Below are 15,005 nucleotides of genomic sequence, written 5' to 3'. Positions count from 1 at the left end.
AGCATCCTGTATATTCCCAACTATGGAGAACTTCCTTAGCTGTAAATGCCACAACGGATGGGGTAACTTGACAAAGAAGCTATCGGATGTGTCATCCAGATGTAGCATAATCATTTTCAAGCTTAGTTTTATAAAAGCAATTATTTTAAGTCATTATATGAGGCACAGATAACTGCAATAAGTTTCTAGATCTCAGATACATTTTAGTAGGAGAAATTGAAGCTCAATTTATCAAGTATCACAACACTGTTTCTTTCTTTCAAAATCTGATTAGTGAGAAACCGGCATCACTAACAGGTCCGCACACAGAAGAATGTGCCTTCGCAATAATGACAGTGCCTTAAAAAAAAGAGTGCATTTTCAGTATTAAGAAAAGGAGGGGTCTAATGTTTTGTTATCTATTTTCACAGACTCAAATTTGAACTTTTTTTGTGCAGTTCTACTCCCCAATGGATACTAGAAATTTCGAGTAATGGAAAAAATAGGCATAGGTGCCATTTTAGTAGATTCCAGAAAGATCGTCTCAGTCATCTCCGTCCTCCCACCATTTAATATGGTTCTTGACTCCGAGAAGGTCCTCAATACTTTTTGCTAAACTGAACCAGGTGTCAAATAATTTACATAAAATTAATATGGAGTACCAGTATTATAATTACCTAGCATTACCTGGATAATAAACAATATCTCAGATTTTACAAAAGTATACTTATCTAAGGTATGTCAAGCCTTCTGCCAAGAAGCTAGGGTAACCAGCACACAAACATAGACACCCCTACCTTCAGACCAAGAAAATACCTTTTTATCTTCCTGCTGTAATTAAACAAACCACGTGATGAAGTTCTTAAAGCATTTTGCTTTCAGGACAGACAGCTGTCATTTTACAGAATTATGAGAATAAAACTGTAAAACAAGCAATGCCAAACATCTTATGTGTGATGCAGCAAAAATTCCTGCTTCTGTAACTTTATAACTTTGCTGTGTAACTTTATAACTTTGCTAGCAGGATGACTGGCTACAGTTCACCTCTAAGTCTGCTTCCTCAGCACCAAATCAGAAAACTCTAGTTATGTCAAGTAATGTCAATTTCAGCATTCAAGGAGATGGATTAGAGGGCTAAAACGCGAAAACAATTTAAAACAAGGTGGCTGGAGCCAAGCTTCAAAGTCCTAGGATTAGCTTTGAAAGGTTGGATTCAATGAAAATTACGTGGGTCAGTTTTAAAAACAAACATCGCCTCATTCAGAATCTTCTTCAGCTATTCAAGCTTGATAAAAAGGATTTTATTTTACTTTTGGAATGGCTTTATACTTTTGAAATTGATTTATTTAAAAGAATAGTTTATGTAAAATATTAAACTTTTCTTTTTCTCATGCTTAAACTTTCAAATACGTTTAGGCCACATGGCAGGTCAAAAAAATTAGACCACAAAATACACACAAAAAGAAGTTTTTAATTTAAATAACAGAGACCTCATATAATTTAGGTTATATGGTTTAAATCAATATTACAACAAACACTGTAAATATTAAAGCTGGAAGGGACATTAAAACTATTCCATTCTAACCTCTCATTTTACAGATGGCAAAACTGAGGACCAAGCAAGGAGGCTGGGTGACCTACTCACAATCTTTACATTCAAGCTATCTGATTTTCAAACCAATGTTCTTTCATTATTCTGCTGAGAAATGAATCTCCTCCAGGGCTGCTCTGATCCACTCATGACTGGTTGAGATAACAGGGCCTAACCTTGCAGCCTTAGTCAGTAAAGAAGTTGGTGAAAGTATTTCTCCATTTGCACATAACACCATCACCTTTCCCTATGACACCTGGGTCCGGGTTCTATCCTAACACAGACATAAAAGAGAAGACTGACAGCACAGATACATTTGATAGGAAAACAATCCTGGAAATAATCCAGATATTCATCAACAGAAGAATGATTAAATAAATTATAGTACATCCATCCATATGCAGGCATTAAAAAGAATGAGGTAGATCTCAATGTACTGACATAAAATCTCTAAGACATTGTTAAGTGGAGGAAAATGACACAGCATGGTATATGTAGTATGGTTTTATTTGGGTTTAAAAAAAGATATATACATATGCACAAACACATTTACATTCATACATATTTTCTGGATATACAAAGAAGAAACTCCTTCCTGGGGAGTAGGGCTGAAAGATTAGGGTTGAGAGACATCTTGTCACATGCCCTTTTGTATTGTTTCATCTTTTTAACCATATGCATTTTTTAAATTATAAAACTTATAGTTTAAAAAAAGTGCTTTAAAGCAGAAAAGGAAACTTCTATTGAGCCTTGGGTCAACTATGTGGTATGGGAGATAAGGATGGGGTCCATCAATGGTCAATCTACATCTAATCTATATGACACATTCTATCTAATTCTCTAGAAAAGACCTCCCAATCTTTTTCATGTCATGCCACGTGTGCTAGTTTTCACTAACACAGTATGCATAAAAATGATAACATTTTTACATACTGGAGTCAACAGAAGGGGATTTAAAAAAAAAAAAGCAACATCAAACCACTGCTGTCAAGTTGGTTCCGACTCATGGCAACCGAGTAAAACTGCCCTATAGTTTCCAAGGAGCTCCTGGTGGATTTCAACTGCCAACCTTTTGGTTAGCAGCCACAGCACTTAACCACTAAGCCACCAGGTTTTCCAAGAGGAGATCTGGGGTAGCTAAATAGGGCTTGGTGAAAAAAATCATCTCCATTTTCTTTACATTACAAAATTATTCCAAGAAAAATAAGAAAGTATTATTCACAATACTAAATATTAACTTTGTATAGAACTTCCAAACAAAATCTATTTTATAAATCTTCTAATTTCAATACCTAACAGCAAACTGATTGGCCAGCTTTGCTCTGGAGCAGCTGTAAAAGCCAAAGTGTAATTGTACTCTCCTAGAATCCAAAGGGAGAGTAGAGACCTAGCCCACTGGGGACTGAAACCAACATTGAAAAAAATGAAAGAGTAGAAAATAGCAGAGAGTTTTTCATATTGTAAGGGAAACTTATTTCAGAGATTGGGTGGTACATGTGTGTGTATCAGGTCATGATATAAAATATATGTCTTACTATGCATTGTTGTCAAAAGTTTGAAAAGCTATTTACTTAAGGCTATGTAACTAATAATTATACACAGAGTAAAGGCAATGCCTTAAGGAAAGATCTGTGTAACACTTGTGGCAAGAGGCTGGCCTAGTTTCAGCTTCAAAGTTTATTTTCTTGGTGAAGAGATATTTATATAACTAATTCTATTGCTCAGATGTAAAAAAGGTAAATTTTGAAAATTCCTGACATATACAATTTCTTTAAAGCAAAGCTTTAGCTTGCATGTCATTTCTAAGAATGATTCTGGGTTAATATTTAATCATTTTTTTCCCCTCCGTTCTAATATACTCTGGTTAGCATTTCTAGAATTGGCATGAGTCTTTATAAGAGAGTTAGGGTATTCTAAGCTGGAAAAGACTTTAGAGTTAATCCATACTCTGAATTTTACAGGTGAATAACTTGTAGTCTCTTGATTCCCAAGCTACTGCTTTTTTCTAGATACCATGCTAAGAAATAACTAACTACAACTACTACCAAGTTACAAAGAGGAAGCTGAAGCAAGGAGATGCTAGGAAGTCCGTAAAGGATGACACAATGCCACCCTTGTAAGCTTTACATAAATATGCCATTTTCAACATTCAGCTTTGATTTCAACTTGCTTGCACCAAGTGGGTGTGTCTACTCCAGAACAGTACACAATGAATACACACTAGAGAAAGATAACAGTCAAGAGAGACATCACAAAGCACAGCTTCTCTCTCATCATGCCCACTTGGGTCAGTGCATAATTAAACACTTCACAGGCATTTAAAGCCCAGCTACAAACAGAACCTCAATACACCATGAGGGGGGAAAAAAAGGTCTGACCCTATTTGCAAAGAAAAATTGCTGAACGTGGCCCTCCCTGAACAACAATAATTCTCCTACAGTTCAACTTACTGTTCACGTCACACACTCTGGAAAGAACACAGAGGCATGGAACTGAGATGGCATGGAACAGAGCTTTGGGCTGTAGTCTTCCCCAACTCTTCTGACACACACCCAGCAGCAATAGCACAAAGCATCATTATGACAGAAATGAAAGGCTCTTTAGATACTGCCTTTTTTTAATTCAGTGAACCCCCCTCTTACACACAAAGTTCATGCCACAATGTCTCGAAAAACACAGTACCGCCAGATTATGCTATTAATGGGTCCAATAAATTCAGTGCAAAACACAATTTCAAACATTTTGATGTTAATGATTAGCACATTTGGGAGACAATTAGTATTTTCCTTAATTTAAATAGTCAGTGTCATTCCAAAAACAGTTAAAGCGACAATAACAATAATTCAGTAGTTAAAAAAAAAAAAAAAAAGCAGAGACGTGAACTAACAGAAAAAACTTAGTTAAGTGATAAAATCCGAAGCTCCTCCCCAAGAAGGAGACTGTATGTTACTAGCAGTTGGCACGAAATTAACCGTTTACCTTATGGATGCTTTCCCCTGAGCAGTGAGCTCTCAGTATCACAACAGACAATCCCTTACTTACGGACAAAAACTGAAGCTGCTGTATATTTCTTAAGCTGGTTTTTGTGTGGCAATTCTGAAGCAATGCTGCCCTAAAAATGAACTTTGTTTTTAACAGCAAGATATCCACACTCAGTGCGGTTAGAGCAAGGGTGGAGCCCACTCTGGGGGAAGCAACACACCCAGGCAGGCATTAGTGAAAGCAAACTGCACATTAATACTGCCACATTTCGTCGGGCCTCAGAGTCAAAATTAATTGGTTAATCCTCCTCAAAGAAACAGGGCAAAGTTCACGTTTGCAGATCAGGTTTACCTATCTTGCAGCGAAATACAGACTCATTTCTTTTTCCTGAAGAAAGGGAAGAGAAAATGCAAGGTACACCATGCAGCTCAGCCAAGAGAAAAGGTAGAAGCAGCTAGTAAAAAGGAAGTCCGACCATACCAACGTCTAAGTTTAGGAACAGCAGCTTTTACGTATCTCAAGGTATCAGAAACACTGCTCACACTAGAACTTTACTTCGGCCTGTTGTCAGGAGACCTGAACGTGAACACAAGCAGATTATACACCCTCTCCTCACCAATGCTCCAGTTCTCCTGGCCACGGAGAAATAATAGAGTTGTCTTAAAAAACTAAAGAAATAAGGGATTTGATTTACCGCCTTGCTTTGGTAGGACACTGATATGAACATATAAAAGGGAAAATTATCTTGATGAACATTACTAACATGCAGGCTTTGTTCTTTTTAAAATTTTGCAATCACATACTTTCCCTAATAATTTCACATGAATTTTAACTTTTTCTATGACTTATTTCCAAATAAGATAGCCCATAGGATGTGCACACATGTCGAAACATCTTTAATAGTGTCTAAAATAATTTGTGAGTTATGGAAACTGTTATCAAACATCTGATTATTCTTCAAAGTAATTTTAACCAATATGACTTTCTTTATACGCACATTTAGACACAATCAATAGTTACTTTTAATTGAATTTCTATAGTTCATGAGATAGATAAATTTCTCAGAGTAAAATATCTAAGCATGTAAAGTAAGCTATGTAATTGTTTACATAGAGTTTAAAACAAATAATGGAAAGGATTTTGGGGAAAGACCAGGAAAATATTATTTTTAGTGATCCATGTTGTTATATTACCCTTACCAACTGCTATTCCATCAAACTGGATCAATCAATCAGCTCTGAGTATTGAGCATGTGTGATATTTAGAAAGATGGTCTAGGACACCCTGTTTGAGGATGCTGGGGAGGAGTGCTGATTGATTTTAGCCTTTTGTTGGATTATGAGGTCACTCTTCTTACCATATGACAAATTGTTGTTGTTGTTAGCTGCCAGCGAATCCAAACTATCTCTTTTCATAGTCCAAGTGCTTCATTTAATTCTTTTTTCAACCATATACGTTAGTTATGAATCACCTGCTGCCATCTCTTGCTTGCCCTCATTCTCAAACTGAACAACTCAAAGCTATCAGTTGGAGATTATTTAGAAGAATCCCACCTTGATACTTTCTGGATTTGCACTGCTAAAAATGTCCCTTTTCAAGTCGAACTTCACTTTCACAGCTGCAAAGGAAACGACAAGAGAAGAAAAACACAGCCAATATGTATCAGCAATTAATTCCATCCACAACTGCCCAGCTGTTTGCGCATGGAAGAATCAGCCTGTTTCCTTTTGGGGCTTCCTTCACTGAAAATTGATACTGCACATTCAGAGACACAAGCTGTTTGCAACATGTCAGGAATGTGCACAAGATCACACAGAGCTGGAGAGACAAAATGAAATCCAGATCTAGTTTTCCTGGGTCTTGCCAGTTATTATTTCATAGATTAAAAAAAAAAAAAAACATAAAAACATCCCAATCACAGACAGAAAAATACACGGAAAAAAAATCCTCCCTTCTGAATATCACCTTTCTGATAAAGAAGAAAATCTGCCAACAACATCAGATTTAGTATCAAAAACAGACACTCTGATTTATTGGTACGGACAAGGTGTGACATTCTAAGGAATCCACAAGCCCCTAGTATGTTAAATCCAGCCAATGCTTTCTGGACTGTGGAGCGGCTTGCCCAGTGTGTAGTTAGTCCCTTAAAACAATCCTTATGAATGTGAAAGTTGTGCTTTCACCACAGTCATGCAGAAAGGCAAGTTTTTCTTGGTTAACCCGACATTACCTGGCAGTCACATACACCTGCCCGTTTTAGAGACACATGTAAATTTACAGATCCAATCTTCTAGTGCAACGCTCAGGCAATCACATTTCTTCCCCACCCCTCAGTTTTGTGGATTTTAAGTAAGAATACTCTATACCAAGTGCCAGAGGCTTAACAACTAGAATATGAGGTCATGTGCAACTCATGAAGTATTCCACCACCCCTCTCTCCCTCCCTCCAACTCCAATTTTATTCCAAATACTTGCCTCATTTAGATCTTGTAATATGTCATTTTGTTATTTGTGTTTTCAGTATGTAAAATGAGTTGTGATTAGCTGTTCTTATGAAAGTTAGGGGAAAGAGAAAGATGACATCTTTAGAACAAAATAATTGGAAACGTATTATAGCTATCTTATTGGTTTTTACAAGAAAACTATATATCCTCATGATTGAATTCATTGTCCTAAGGGCCCCCGCCCGCCCTTTCGCCCACAAATCCACATCAGCTGCACCAGAGTTCATGCACTCCTAATCCTGTACATTCTCAAATACACATGGACGGCACACTCACCGTGGGCACCATTAGGGTCGGGGGTTTAGCCAATGAAGAGAACACAAGCTCTCCGGCTCCAAATAGGAGAGTGAGAGCCTATAAGCTTCTGAATGAAGAAGCTCTTAAGTGCCAGAATTCAAGCCAGGACAATGAGAAGCTGCCCCAGCTAAAGTGCTATGAATCTAGACAGCATGAAGTATGATTTGTTAATGAAATACAAGGCATCCTGAACATGTGACAGAATGAAAACAAAGCACAAAACCACAAAAGGGCTTTTCCCTTCTAAAGGAACATTATCTGGTCAAGGACATTCTCGGGGAGAGGAAGGACTGCCCAGGACAGGGAAAGTTTAATCTTTGGCTGATAGGTGACGCTAACTTCTGGAAATATGGTATAATTATTAATGACTAAAAAAAGCCACAGGGATGAGCTTTGCTTGGGAAGCTTCAGCTCTGTGGGACAGTCAGCCTAGCTTAAAATGTCTAAGGGAAGGAACCCCCCCGCCCCCGCCACCTACCAGGTTGGCTAAGGAAAGGTCTGTCTGAACCAGTTAAATCAGGTTGCTTAAACTCATAATGGAGTCCTGGTGGTGTTAACCAAATGGTCGGCAGTTTGAATCCATCAGCTGCTGCCTGGAAACCCTATAGGGCAATTCTACTCTGTACTACAGGATCGCTATGAGTCAGAATTAACAGCAATGGGTTTGGTTTGTGTGTGTGTGTGTCTGCATGCGTGCTTTATCATCTATTTATCCCTCTATATGCTGGGGTTATCCATACATGGAAACCCTGGTGGCGTAGTGGTTAAGTGCTGTGTCTGCTAACCAAGAGGTCGGCAGTTCAAATCCGCGAGGCGCTCCTTGGAAACTATGGGGGCAGTTATACGGCGTCCTCTAGGGTCGCTATGAGTCTGAATCAACTCGATGGCCGTGGGTTTTTTGGGTGGGTATCCATCCATTTATTGATCTTACTTTTAGTGCATTTCAAAGTACAGGCATCAGTACACTTCAGTATCTGTTTACTGCTTTTTTTTTTTAACTGTAAAATTTACACACAGGGAAATGTACAGATCTGAATGTATACATATGTAACCTAAACCCCTCCCAAATATAGAACATTACCTTCTCTCCAGAAAGTTCCCTCAAACTTCTTCCCAGGCAACCCCCACTCCCACTTCCCCGAGGCAAACAGTATTTTGATTTTTAAAAACCTCCGCAAAGTCATCCCTTTGCAATCTCTGCATTAAAACATTCTCTGCTACATCACGTAACTCGTCCTTGGTCCCATGGAATGATAAATTGCAGACATGAACAAAATACATGGAAGGAATCTAAGAAGAGATCACAAAGCTAAAAAGAAGGGGAGACTCACCTACTCCCATTACTTGCCTTCTTAGGTGAGGGAGGAGACCCTGGATAGTGCAAGTGGCTAATGTGTTTGGCTGCTAAAGAAAGGGTGGAGGTTCAAGTCCATGTAAGTCACAGGTGCCTCGGAAGAAAGACAAAAAATCAGCCACTGAAAGCCCTATGGAGCAGAGCTCGGAATTAACTCAAGGGCAACTTGCTTGGGGGTGAAAGAACAAAACATGGAAAGTTCTGGCTGCTTGTCCCAGTCACCCAGCTGGTGGGTAATTTACTGGCAGCCTAGTCTAGTGCTCTTAGGCCAAAGCTCTATGCTTCATTTTAGGATGACAGTAGAAGCTTTGGAGATAATGTTGGCTCTGAAGACCAAACAAACATATGAACAAACAAAAAAAACCAAGAACAACAAAAACTAAGGCTAAACACTCACCAAACTGGAAAGCAAAGTGCCAGAAAGATGAGGGGAGGGGAAGCTGGTCACAGGACAGATTAAAGGCATGAGATAATAAAAGATTACAAGTCGTTGTGTGCAAACTTTTGTGCCCTAAGAGAAGAGACTGCTGCTAAGTAGTTCAAGTGCCATTGGAATAATTTAGATTGCTCTGTTTTATAAACTTATCCTGTATTCTTTCCACATAACCCTATTACTATCCCCCTTTTATAGATGTGGCACCCTGGTGGTGCACAGTGGTTAACTGCTGCTAACAAAAGGTTGGCAGTTTGAATCTACCAGCTGGCTGCTCCTTGGAAACCCTATGGGGCAGTTCGACTCTGTCCTTTAGGGTCACTATGAGTCGTCAGAATCAACTTGACGACAAAGAGTTTAAGTTTATAGATGAGAAAACTGAGCCTCCGAGAGATTGAACAAATAAGGTCACATGACTAATGGCAATGGAGTTAAAAGGGGGAGATGGGATTTTTTTTCTCATAGGTGATTTTCATAACAAGTCAAATTCATATGTAGTGTGAAGGCTCTGGGTTAAAGAAAATCTGGTTGTAGGGACAACCAAATAATACAAGAGTTTCAGCTGAGGGAGCAAAACTCAAAGCGGGGTAGGGGGGTGGGGGTCTGGACAAAAAAAAAACAAACCAAAGCTGAGGTGGTAACAGTGGTGTGAGTTCTCTGTAGGAGTTAGCTTCAAGGAACTCTGCCATCCTGGAGTTAGGAAACCCAAGTCAGAGATGCCCTAGCATCGTAGGAGGGCTCAAGAGCAGTTCTTAGTTTCTAATGGCTCTTGTTTCCCACAGTAACTGTTCTCAGAAGTGATAATACAACATGGATAACTCCTTGATAAAAATGATGACCATGGTGTTCATGCTTCAGAAGATAATGACAGCCTTGTCAAGTCAGTGAAATTCAACTCTTGTCTGGAGGCAATATGCTGTAACTTCCCATTTGAAGGGTGCCTTGGTTTTGCCTTCCTTGTAAAGACGAATACTATGAAGGAAAACCCCCTATGAGGATCCACCCCGAAGTTTAAAGCCTCAGGTTCCACAGCTCTGTCTGGCTTACCTCCACCATAGCACTCGTTACAATAAATCACATTTGTGTATTCACTGGTATCTCTCTAACAGGTGATGTGAGCAACGTGGGAACCTAGCATAGGGCCTTGCAAACAGGAGTCCAAACAGTATTACACATGGCAAATGAATAACGTCTTTTGCCTATTTAATATTTGACAGATGGTTATTTGTTAAGAGGTAATCTAGGATCTAAACAGGAAACAATTACACGAAAGGCAAGGTTAGGGATCAAAAAAAAGGGATAAGTGAAATATAATGTTCAAATAGGCTTTTTTTTTTTTGGATAAAAAATGTACATAACATAACCTACAATGATTGACAAGTGAAGCCTATTAAAGCTGATGTTCAGATTTAGTAAATCATTAGGTCTAAAGATTAGGCATGATCCCATTTAAAATAAAAATTAACCAAATAAGTGAGCATGCATTACATATTCAATGTTGCTAAGCCTAAGATGGAAAAACAATATGTGGCTTTGACTCCACCATGGCATAATACTTCTGAAAATAATGCATTCTATTAACTACTTCTTAGACAAAGAAGTAGTTAATAGAATGCATTATTAGAAAACCCTGGTGGCATAGTGGTTAAGTGCTTACAGCTGCTAACCAGAGGGTTGGCAGTTCAAATCCACCAGGCCCTCCTTGGAAACTCTATGGGGCAGTTCTACTCTGGCCTACAGGGTCACTATGAGTCGGAATCGACTCAACGGCATTGGGTTTGGGTTTTTTCTTAGACAAAGACTACATAAAAAAGAGAAAAACAAAAAAAAAAAAATGATAAAAAGTAAAGAATAAATGTAGATATGCTATTTAAAACAAATTCACAAATAATTTCTGCTTAGGGAAAAGTCTAAAAACCTTAAAGAACAGAAAACAAGTAAAAATAAAACACAACATGACCATAATTTATGAAACATTCATGACACATGTAATAAAACCCAAAAACCCAGTATCACCGAGTTGATTCTGACTCATAGCAACCTTATAGACACATGTAGTATCTTGTTAAAAATATTACTTTTGGACTGATCTGTTCCACCAAAGGGTATGGGGACTATGTAGGCATTTAAGTCCCTTTAGTTGGAAAAATGATTTACATTTCAAATAATTTACCCAATAAAAAGCCTACTAAAGATGTTTTAACCTTGGGAAATTTAAATATTACGTGTAAATGGTGTTTCTATAGGTTCTCAGGAAAAACAAGTACTGCTGTAAGATAGGTAAGGTGGCCGATCTGGCAAATCACGTAACTTGTAGGACCTACTAATAACCTTTGCTTTTCTAAGATCAACCTCCAGAATATGTGGTTTATCCATGGCAACAGCCACATCTCATCCACCAAAACGAAAGCTTAAGGAGTCCCCAAATACTATCATAAACTCTTTTCAAGACGGGGCAACAGAAAGGTTTAAGCATTCTCCACCCATCTCCACCCCCACTCCTCTACCCCCTGCACCAGGTCTGTCTGCCCTCAGTGAAAATGTCTTAATGTGTTTTTTCATTAGATGGCTGGCAGATTTGCCACCTTGCTATCCGCTCAGACAAACTGAGCACAATGAGAAGTTTAATTAAAAAACCAAAAACAAAATAGGCTTATGGACACATCTCTCCTTTGCATTTGGGGGGGGACTCTGGTTTACAGCATCATAGTTTCTGCCCTCAAATACTACTAAAGTTGGATAATATCCACTTGTTCTGTGCCAAGATCTAAAATTGTACTTATTATGTAACCTACTCTGGTTTTAGATTTTAAAAATTTATATTTAAATTCTAAATTGGTAAATCAACTCATCAATAAATGCTTTTCTATTTTCTGAAGTTCATTTATTCTTTAACAACAATTCATTCAATACCTATTATGTGCTATAATTGAGGAGGTAGTGTGGTGGAGAGTGCAAGAAATGAATGAGACATTGTCCTTGACTCTAAAACCCTAGCCATTTAGTGGCTTGAGGGGAGGGGGAGAGGGAGACAGCTCCTTAAACAATTATAACACACTGTGTTATTGTGTTATAATAGATGTATTATAGACTCAGAGAAGAAGCCAATTTGAAAGGTCCCTGGGAAGTTACCTCAGAGCTTGGTCTTAAAACGGTGAGTAGGTATAAGGGGGGAAAAAGACTGGCAGAAAGATATACAAAGTTAATACACTTCTGAATAAACTTATATTTTAACACATATAAGTTAAACATACAAGTTTAATACATATAAGTATCACAGATTGCAACTAATACAAAAGAGGAATCAAAACCATCACTGGTTATCAGCTTAGACCACAACTTGTCTGTCAGTGTGAGGTACTGTGGTGGCTTGTATCCTGCTGAGACGCTGAAGCTGTGTCACTGGTATTTCAAATACCAACAGGGTCACCAATGGTTAGCCTATGAAGATCTATCCTGAAATACAATGCTGTCAATGATAGGATAATATCCATACGCCTACACGGAAGACCAGTTAATACAACTACTATTCAAATATATGTACCAACCAATAATGCCAAAGATGAAGAAACTAAAGATTTTTACCAACTTCTGCATTCTGAAATTCATCAGATCTACAATCAAGATGCATAGATAATTACTGGTGATCGGAATGGGAAAATTGGAAATGAAGAATCGGTAGTTGGAAAATACGGCCTTGGTGATAGAAGTGATGCAGGAGGTCACATGATAAAATTTTGCAAGACCAACGACTAATTCATTGGAAATACCTTTTCTCAACAACATAAATGGTGACTATACACATGAACCTCACTTGTGCTTAACACTGCATTAACCAACAACTTACAAATAATTAAGAACAATTATCTGGAAGCCAATCAAAGTGTCATCTGCCACATCTTCATGGAAGGAAGCACATGGATATTCTAGGTTAATACCAAGGTCAGTAAACAAAGATATGGCCAACCTGGCACAGATACACCATACCCTATGGGCTCAAATCCTTAAAGGTATCAAACGTAATTATGGAAGAGTTATGGGGAAGGGTGAGGAAAAAAGAACCCAAGAATTACAAGCATTGTGTGTTGTAAGGTGCCTCAAGTTCTCTGGCCCAGAAAGACGCTGACACATAAAAGTTACCTTTGTAAGTTGGAAAGCTGGGCTAATCTGATGAAATACACATTTAAAGGTGAAAGGGATGACATGTTAAACTGCTGATAAATAGGTCCCCCATTTTGATCAAGTTACTCTTGATTCCAAAAATGCCATAAGGTTAAAGTTTTAGATTTTAAATACACATAAATAAAAAATCTCCGATTTATGAAGAATAATATGAAAATCACCATTTACAGGCATACACTCTCATGACAACTTGAGGATAAACCTTTTAAAACAGAAATTAAGGTGATGGTGGTGGTGTTACGTACAGTCAAGTTGGTTCCGACTCATAGCAACCGTATGCACGATAGAACAAAACCATATTATACTGGCATACAGCCAACTTTTTAGGAGTATATATTTACATAAAGTAAGGGCCATCTTTATATTCATGAATTCACACCTGCAATACTTGAGCTCTGACAAAAAGAAAAAGCAAATCCTCTCCCCTTTAAAACTGGGAAGCTTAGCATTTCTAATAAAACATGTATCTTTGGACAGCATATGAATATCTTCCTCAGAATACTTCAAGAAAAGGCAGAACACTAAAAATGAACCTCATGAGAACTGCTTCTGAGCGTTTAGGGAGGTGACTAGAGCAGAACAAAAAGCAAGAGGAAGGGAGAGAAGGAGGAGTCAAGAGTGCAGAGGATGAACAATGTAAGGAGCCCTGGGTGGCATGCGTGTGATAAGGATGATCAAGTAGCCAAGTAACCATGGCAGCAGTATGAGCCAGGCACACCCACAGGGAGGTATGTGGCTTATTTCAAGGGGGTGGAACACTGTGAACAAGGGAACAATTTTGGTTTTGTTTAACTGAAAGGTTGCACAATCCTACAAACGGGGGAAGGAAAAAGAAGGGCTATTTTTCCAACATAGAAAAATTTAGGATGTAATAGATGCTTACAACTTTAAAAAACATTAAACTAAAATAGAGAAGTAATGACTGGATCATAGGAATATGATAAGCAAAGGGAATCAAAGCAAAAATCACTGCATTGTCAGATTTTAGAAAAGCGATAATGTATACCTTATATATGAAAATAAAAAAAACTGAGAACTTTGAAAAGAAAGAATATAAACTCCGCATATACCCAGAGCTGCATTATTTACTGACAGCATGATAAAACTTTTTAGGCTGTGGACTATGTTGTCCTTCAAACAAGAACCCCACAATGTATACCGACAAGAATTCTGGAGTATGCGGATCAGTGTAAAGTTTTTCTTCACTCCCATTTTAAACTTGGCAGCTTATAGAAACAATTCTCAATGGCTGGGATTTTAAACTTTACTCCAAGACAAGCAGGCCTGCGACTCCTGTGGGCTATTTACAAGTTGCCAAGCCATTAATCAGAAACAGCTTTCAACCCCTTTAAACTATTCCTGCTGGCCCAATATAATAAATGATACGATGTTTAAATTAAAAGGGGGTAGGGGAGAACGAAAGCCTAAACTAGTAACTTCGGAACTGATTTTAAGTTTTAAAAAAATATCAGAGGTGGGAGGAGGAACAACATAATATACATTTACTACTGTGTTTTTCCATCGTGTGGCTAGATACTACAGAAACGACTTTTCAAAGACCTTCTGCCAGAGCAAATTATCACACAACACTTTCTTCCATTTCAAGACGGTTATTATTTTTGCTACACCCCAGAAATGAGAGGTGAAAAAAAAATGTACTTTAAGTTTTTTAGAAGATGATTT

At 38.1% G+C, this 15,005-nt stretch overlaps 1 protein-coding gene across 8 annotated transcripts in view; it reads right to left on the bottom strand.

Moving 5' to 3' along the window:
• Window positions 1-15,005, bottom strand: part of ADD3 (adducin 3) — a 143,544-nt gene that overhangs the window by 57,061 nt on the left and 71,478 nt on the right. Inside the window, exon 1 of one of the 8 annotated variants that reach the window (XM_049856008.1) lies at window positions 4,550-4,871. The exons of 6 other annotated variants lie outside the window; for them this stretch is intronic. The gene's annotated coding sequence lies outside the window, so the exon portion shown is untranslated. Of the gene's footprint in view, window positions 1-4,549; window positions 4,872-15,005 lie in introns of those variants that run through there. One more of the 8 variants, XM_049856005.1, reaches the window with a different exon arrangement.

This window comes from Elephas maximus, chromosome 16, assembly GCF_024166365.1.
Source record: "Elephas maximus indicus isolate mEleMax1 chromosome 16, mEleMax1 primary haplotype, whole genome shotgun sequence".
NCBI classification, from domain to species: domain Eukaryota; kingdom Metazoa; phylum Chordata; class Mammalia; order Proboscidea; family Elephantidae; genus Elephas; species Elephas maximus.
The sequence above is the reverse complement of the archived record's forward strand: the minus strand, read 5'-3'. Positions and strand labels throughout refer to the sequence as shown.